Source organism: Trachymyrmex cornetzi, unplaced genomic scaffold (genome assembly GCF_001594075.2).
Source record: "Trachymyrmex cornetzi isolate Tcor2-1 unplaced genomic scaffold, Tcor1.1 scaffold392, whole genome shotgun sequence".
Classification (NCBI taxonomy): domain Eukaryota; kingdom Metazoa; phylum Arthropoda; class Insecta; order Hymenoptera; family Formicidae; genus Trachymyrmex; species Trachymyrmex cornetzi.
In genome coordinates, this window is record NW_017298663.1 from 84,097 (window position 1) to 91,855 (window position 7,759).

At 33.2% G+C, this 7,759-nt stretch overlaps 1 protein-coding gene across 5 annotated transcripts in view; it reads right to left on the reverse strand.

Annotated features, from left to right (window-relative positions):
* Nucleotides 1–7,759, reverse strand: part of shaker (potassium voltage-gated channel protein Shaker) — a 70,984-nt gene that overhangs the window by 37,261 nt on the left and 25,964 nt on the right. The gene's annotated exons all lie outside the window — the stretch shown is intronic.

Below are 7,759 nucleotides of genomic sequence, written 5' to 3' on the forward strand. Positions count from 1 at the left end.
ACGTTCGCAATTTGGACGTATATGTACTATTCGGTACGATTTTACGATGCTACTTGCTTCTTTTTGTAGCAACAATGTGAATTTTCATTGATCGACTTTAGTCACAAAAGCGCGCCATCCTCGATACGATAAAACAATTATAGACGAAAAAACAATTTTATCATCTAAAAGCATCATAATTTTTTTATCGTTTAGACGAAATATCTTCATTCATAGGGATGTAACTAAAACGTTTTTATGCAATTTGTAAATGGATAAAATAATCCATACTTAAATTTAAAAAACGATAAATTTACTATCCCATATTTCATCAATTTAACGTATTGAGAGAATTAAACAAAATTAGATTAAATAAATGATAATTCTATAACTAAATAAAAACGAAATATTTCGTTCAGAATACGGCAGCGAAAAATCGATTATCGATGCGTTAATGAGAGTCGGTTGCTGGACACTTACGATTAAATCAACTTTGATCGCAGGTACAACGGCACGTAAGTTATGCCATTGTGCGTCCATATACACGTGGTTCGATCGGCCGTGACACATTTTCATCGTCAGCGCGCGCTCGTACTCGCGGAAATTGTAGAGTCGCGATGCCGATGTCGCGACTGATTGACGGCGAAATTGCAATCGGTTACCTCGAGCAGAGCAAAGAACAAGAAAGCAAGCTTTTTTAACTTTTCCTTAACTGAGAAGAACATTGTACGTCCATTTATAGAGCGTTCCAACACTATAACATACGTTCCATCCAAACTTCAACTTTGACAGTCGACATCTCAATAAAAATATTAGTAGATATCAGTATAGCTTACAACAATTACGAGAGAATAAAAATGAAGAATCATGCACCATTAAAAAAATTGTCTTAAGAAGATTGAATGAGCAAATGCGTAGACACATATTGCCATGTTTATCGTTGGCATCAAATTAGCGCATATAAAGCGCTCGAGTACAAGATGCAATTAGCTGATTCACATCACTGAATTGCAAAGTGCACTACATACGACGAATAGAAGCGACGAACAGAAGCATTCTTGTCAATCGCACATGCTCTGAAGAATCCGAATGCTCGAAAAACAAAAGGCAAACACCGAAAAGAAGATACTTTTCGCTTTGAAAGAAAATTCTATATGATGTTTCATTTAAATCGATATACGTAAATATCTTCGAAACTATTGATAACATTGAAATATATTTCAGGCAAAAGTTGAACGGTTGAATTTTGAGAAATATTTAATCTGATGTCAATAGTTCTTTTTGTAGAAGATGTAAAGAAAACAATTTTGCTTTTTAAATAAAATGAAATACTTTGTGTAAATAGTAAATGTATTTTCGATTAATTTTTAAATAAAATACTCTGTGTATACACATATGACAAAATGAAAAATATTCATTGTAATTATAAAATATATAGAGAAAATCGTTTCATTAAGTATTTATTATTTACAATCTTTTCTTCTTTCAACGTACAAAAAGAGATTCATTATTTAATTCGAAAATTATTATTAATATTTTGAATGGAAGGAAAGTATATTCGACTCCACATATATATCGGATACGGTTCTATGTAGAAAGACGAATGATGGAAATTCAGTAAAGCGAATTAACCGTATCTCACTATCATTCTCCAACAAATTACGCGACACTGCGCTAATTCGTATGCAACAATGAGACAAACAATGCGCATATTACAATCTCTTTACGCAGGTTCGAGCTAATTTGCGATGTGAATAACAATCGCTTTCTTTTATTTTCCGATCTGATGAACTGAAACTGCAATTATGTCGTCGTTGTAATTTAAAACGTCAATCAATGATGGGCTTTGTTATCGACCGCGAATTCTGGCCGCTGAAAGTTAATAAATAATTAACGGCGCAGAAGTTTCGTCTTTGCAAGCTGGTAACTGCAAGCCATGAACATAAAGGATTTTTCGTTAAAAAAGTAATAAACTTGTTTTAATACAAAGGCATATTAGAGATCAAACGCTAGAGATCGCGCAAAATTACGGATCCGATGTAATACAAGATATCAGCGTTACGGTCAACAAGCTATAGGACTTTATTCCTATTACATATCAAGCACGTCCGTTTACAGAACCGTATCCGATAACGAAAACGTAAGGCCGTCCAAATTTAAGAACTGTAGAATCGCGTGACCGCGTGATACCATTTATCAGCCGATCTCGTATTAAATCTCGCATTAAATCGCATTCATTCTGCGGATCGTGTTTTGCCATCACCATTTTAATTAGCGCGCAAAATGCTTATTAATTGGTCAGTCGACAATGGTATCGAATATCGCAATGAAAGCCATCTGAGCGATAACGTTCTTGTTTCACGATAAATGTTGTATGAGAGATAGCTACTTATAAAAAGATTTCAGGTAAGGTAAATACATTTCTATTTTCTTTATTCTATTGATAATTATTTCTGATTTATGATTTAAATCTTGCATTAAAATTGCTGGCGGATGCCAGAGTCTTGTGACTTTGGATTATTAATTTAGTAACTATTGATATTTTTAAAGATCTTTATGATCTTTATGATCTTTTACTGCATGTTGGTTGTTTTCAATTTTCAAATATCATTTATTATGATCGGTCAATAAGCCAAAATCTTTACCAAAACTAATTTACAATCACAATCACCGAAGCCAGAACGATGCACGATGCACACTTTCAAAACAATCCACTTGCACGAACGTTTTATTCGATTGATTTGTATTATGCACCATTGAAGAGCAATTTCATGAGACTTTTCTATCAAATACACTCTTAATTACGATTGTTGAACGAGCCCAACATTTTTTTACTCGTTTTATACACTTATTTGGACACTTACTTAGAAAAATCTGTGCGCGATTGTTTCATTTCGTACAGATTAATCCATTTTCTGAATTATTTATCTTCTCTGACGTGTGCATTGTGATATTGTGTAAAGCAATTATTCCAGACTAATTTTGAATGATGGAATATCTTTTGCTCTTTGTGTCTTACGCTCATAATATTTTGATCACCTTACTTTGTTTTTGTTCTGTTCACTTAAAATCACCATAATTAATTTGAGAATTGGATAATATATCAACTACATTCGAAATTATTATAGATGAGACAAACATGAATGAAATTAAGGAGAAAATGGGTTAATTGTACAACGCGCAAGTGAACCACCCCTTCTCGCAAACGCACGCCCGATAACTATCGCGACGATACTCGTAAAGGGTGGCAAGAAGATAACCGGCCGGTAGCGTGGCTGCTTTAGTTTGCGGAAAGCGCGTGCCACGCCATCCTTCTAAGTCCACTCTGGTGGCTTCCACTACCGCGACACAATCGCCCCCCTCCCCACTAACGATCTCCATCCCCGTATCCCGAACGCCATTTCTACCCTTTAGGGGCGACCCACAGGGCGCCTCTTGAGTCGTTAGCTCGATATTCTTTCCGCACTTGTGCACCAAAGGCAATCAAGTACGCACACCAGTACCAGTTTTCCGCGGAAATTCAAAGAAAAGGAAAAAAAGCAAGACCAAAGACGAAAAGCAGGACGTTTGTATCGGCAATCAATCAGGAGTGACGACATGATGCAAATTTTGAATTCGGCAAGTAAATCGTTCATAAATTGGTTCAGTTATACGTGTTAAATCCCCTTAAAAATATAAAGAGGTTCTGTAATAATTCGGTTTTTTGAAATTATCGCTTCAATATAAAACTAACAGTAAGTATAGGACTAGATTAAAATAGTATAAAATTAATATCAAATTAGTATAAAAATGATTGGACGAACGTTTTTCACTGTTTATTATTATTATTATTATTATTATTCAAATCAATGTAATAAAGTGAAAGGCTAATAAGAGTCCAACAACAATAAAATCTTGCAATTATTATTATTATTATTGCCATAACTAGGCCATTTCAGAGGCCAACTATCGCTGTTGCAAGTAGTGTTAGAAAAATTAATAAATCAAACTTGCGAATAACGCGCATATAAGAAGTAGTGATATCAAATTGCCGCGATGTTCGCGGAGTAGTACAGGCTTTCAGTAGATGTTATTGATACAAATAAATTTAGTCCAGCATGTATTTCCATCTATCGTCTATTAATATCGGCCAATATCGATATAGTCCGACTATAACTTCACCGAGGTCTGGTTCGTACAAACTTAATGCGTGCTATACATTAAGTCTGATAGGAACGGAATTTCAAATGTATTTTCCTTCCAACAATTTTTTTATTTTCTATGTCCTCTTAATTATTTTGAAATAGTTTAATGTGAAAATAAATAAGAATTATAACATTATGCGAATAAAATAGCATCAAATTTTTGCATTGTAAAGCACAAGATTTTATGAATTTATGATTTGATAAAGTAAATATTTGCACAAATAAAGATTAAAATTGTCTTTCGCAGTTCATAGAAAGTAGACGCGTTTATTATAGATTTTATAATCTCGAAACTCTCGTCGTTCACCCCATTAAACACTTACTGATAACTAATAATAGTTTAATATAAAATCCAAGGGCAAATAAGAGAGAGTACACCTATACGTGGGCGAACTACGGTCAAAGGTCAGCTTCTGCTTCCGAATGACATATATGCAATGCTAGTGTATGTATGCGATCGCTTAATAAAAAAAATTTCCTCAATTTTTTCTGTTCTTATTTTCTTTCTTTGTCGACATTTATGACATAAATTGCTATCATGCTCACGCGTACGTATTGCCTTTGTTCAAAAATATGATTTATGTGCTAACATATCGCACACACCTAATCGATCATAACCAATTATCTGAGTCGTATTGGGTATTATCGTCTAATCAAATACGGAATTGGGCCACTATGAGATGCGACACGCATCGAATAGCATCCTTATTGATCAACAATATAAGCGATGACGTAAATTCGACCACGGAACCAAGCAAGAGTTGTCTGTCGTGTGGGTGTGCTAGTCACCATTGACTCGAAGAACAAACGCGGAAATGCGGATGCCAGGCGCGTTTGCGAGTTCGCGCATAAGATCGTTAGTAGGAAATACCGGCATTAATTAGACTTCCGGAATAAGTTGATGCCATACAAGCGTCGCTCACTTATATTCGATAGATTTGCGAATATCTTGTGCTCTATATACGGATTCCTGAAGAATACTATTTATAAAATTAAATTAGTAAAAACAAAATTACATAAATATATAAATAAGGACTCTCAATCTTAAACAATAAAATAAAAATTCAGATAAAGCTAATGAGAGCCAAACACTGATGTAAGAGCGAAGAATTAGGAGATGCAGATAATACTCAGGTGTTACTGGTTATTTTCATTTATTTCATCGAACGTTTCGACTTACTTTGTGGAGTCACCCGCAGCGAATACAGTAACAAAAAATCCTCCATTGAGAGCAAGTCACTTGCAAATTAGCAGAAATACAGCAATCAATACACTACATAAATTTACAATTTATTATTATAGGACAAACTATAAGATGCCGAACTATAAGATGTCAAATTATAAGATATCGAACACGATTTTATACTCAGAGGAACGACATGTGTGTATTTAATATATATTATAACTTTCGTATTTAATTTTAAAATTGTGTTTCTGAGCTTCATTTTTCGTTTCCCATTGAGATGAGTCACATGGTTTTATTATTTGATGTTTTTATTCTTGTCTTATAATGGCAAATTGTATAATGGTAAATTTATGTAGTGTATTTATTGCTGCATTTCTGCCAATCTGCAAGTGACTTGCTCTCAATGGAGGATTTTTTGTTACTATATTCGTTGAGGATGACTCCAAAGTGAGCCGAAATATTCGATGAAATAAATGAAAATAACCATTAACACTTGAGTATTTATTTATATCTGCATCTCCTAATTCTTCGTTCTTACATTAGCATTTGAATCTCATTAGTTTTGTTTGAATTTTTATTTTATTATTTAAATTAACCCTTACCGTACTAATATGGGTAACTAGTGACCGAACGATTCCTGTTCGTGCAAGTTTCTTTGAGTCTTTCGGTAATTATAAATTATACTACATTTTATTACACCAAATTGTACATAGATGGTATGGTAAGGGTTAATAAAATATATTATTAATTTGAACTCTCTCCGGATTAGTGTATTAATGTTATATGATAGCAATATTTCCATATCATTTTATTTATAAAAAAAAGTACATATTGTATGTTAAATTTTAAATTACGTTTATTCTCTTGAATGAATGCGTTCTTGAATGAATATATAACGATGCATACAAACGTAAATTCGATTTCACGCTTAAGTAGTTATATTTATGCATAGTTAAACGATGCTCGTCACGTCTCTCTGTATGCTCAAAGGATAAACGAGCAAATCTCAAATGTTAAGACGTGAAATAAATGTGCACTTAAATTTGCTTTCACGGCTAGATAGATGATATTGCTTTCGAGAAGATTATTAAGAATCTGCGGATTAGCAAAGATAATTAGGATATTTTTTTTAATATTTTCCATGGATCTTTTTACTTTCAGATCAAAGAAGCCCAATCAGCAAAATATAAAATTTCAGTTAATAAAAATTGTAATACTGATATGTTTATGTTAAATAAAATCAGGAGAAAATTGTTTTCTACACAACAAATCTTGTGTCCAACAAGTAGCAACATAAATTTGATTTCATGAATGGTTACCTCAGTAAGTAGATACACAGATGCAGACAGAGCAAATACATTTGTACAGATAGCCAATATAGATACCTTTGCGGGAAGATAAACTATGTTCATAGAATGGCGGACAAAGTAGATATGTACACACAGGGAAACAAACTATAGATACTTCCGCAGTTGCGCGAATGGACAAGTATTGAAAATATTAAAAATGAACTTCTATTGCAAATACACAAGAATTATATTAACGTGTTGTATAGGAATTTATATTATATTGTTAAGGAAAAAATATTTAATAGAATGCATTCTTTTGCTATAATTAATCGATAAGATTTTACATTGTGCATTAGGGACTGCGTACAATGGAAGAAATATTAGAAAAAAGAATAAATATTAAGATTTCAACTTATCAGAAACCGGTTATATCGAAATACATGGTTTTTTTGACAGATTAAAATATTAATATTTATTCCTATACTCCTAAATATATTATGTCTATTATGTGTATCTTTTCCCGCCAAGATATGTCGCACCATCCATCCGGGCGAAGGTCAGGATTTTCTTCGCAGAATTGTCGATAATGCAGTTACCATGCACCAGTATACGTAGGATCATTTATCGATTTCGGCACCCAGTGACCTATTTTCTAATCGAGCTCGAGGGAACTTTCGTAAGGATACGAATCTAACGCAGTTTTTGGAGAGAACGACCGTTAGAGTGCTTCGGAAAAATGATACCTATCGGGTGCGTTCCACTTGATGCTCGCAACACTCATGAAATCATTTCATCCTTGTTGTTTATCAAATGTTAAACAAGGACATTGTAATGCTCACAAGCGTTATGAGCGCCAAATAGAACGCACCACCTTTGACATACTTCTGGACGCTGAGTCGCGGTATGAACAACATTCATCCACGATTATTTCTCACAAATTATTATTCTTGTTGTTCTAAAAATAACGTACGGAATATATAAATCTTAGCGAACGGAAAGTATTTAAGAGATTTGAGAAATTATTATTTATTTTATCTTATATACTGATAAATCAGACAATTGTAAAGTCAATATTTTCTTAAATTTCCCAAATATTTCCTTATATATATATATATATATAT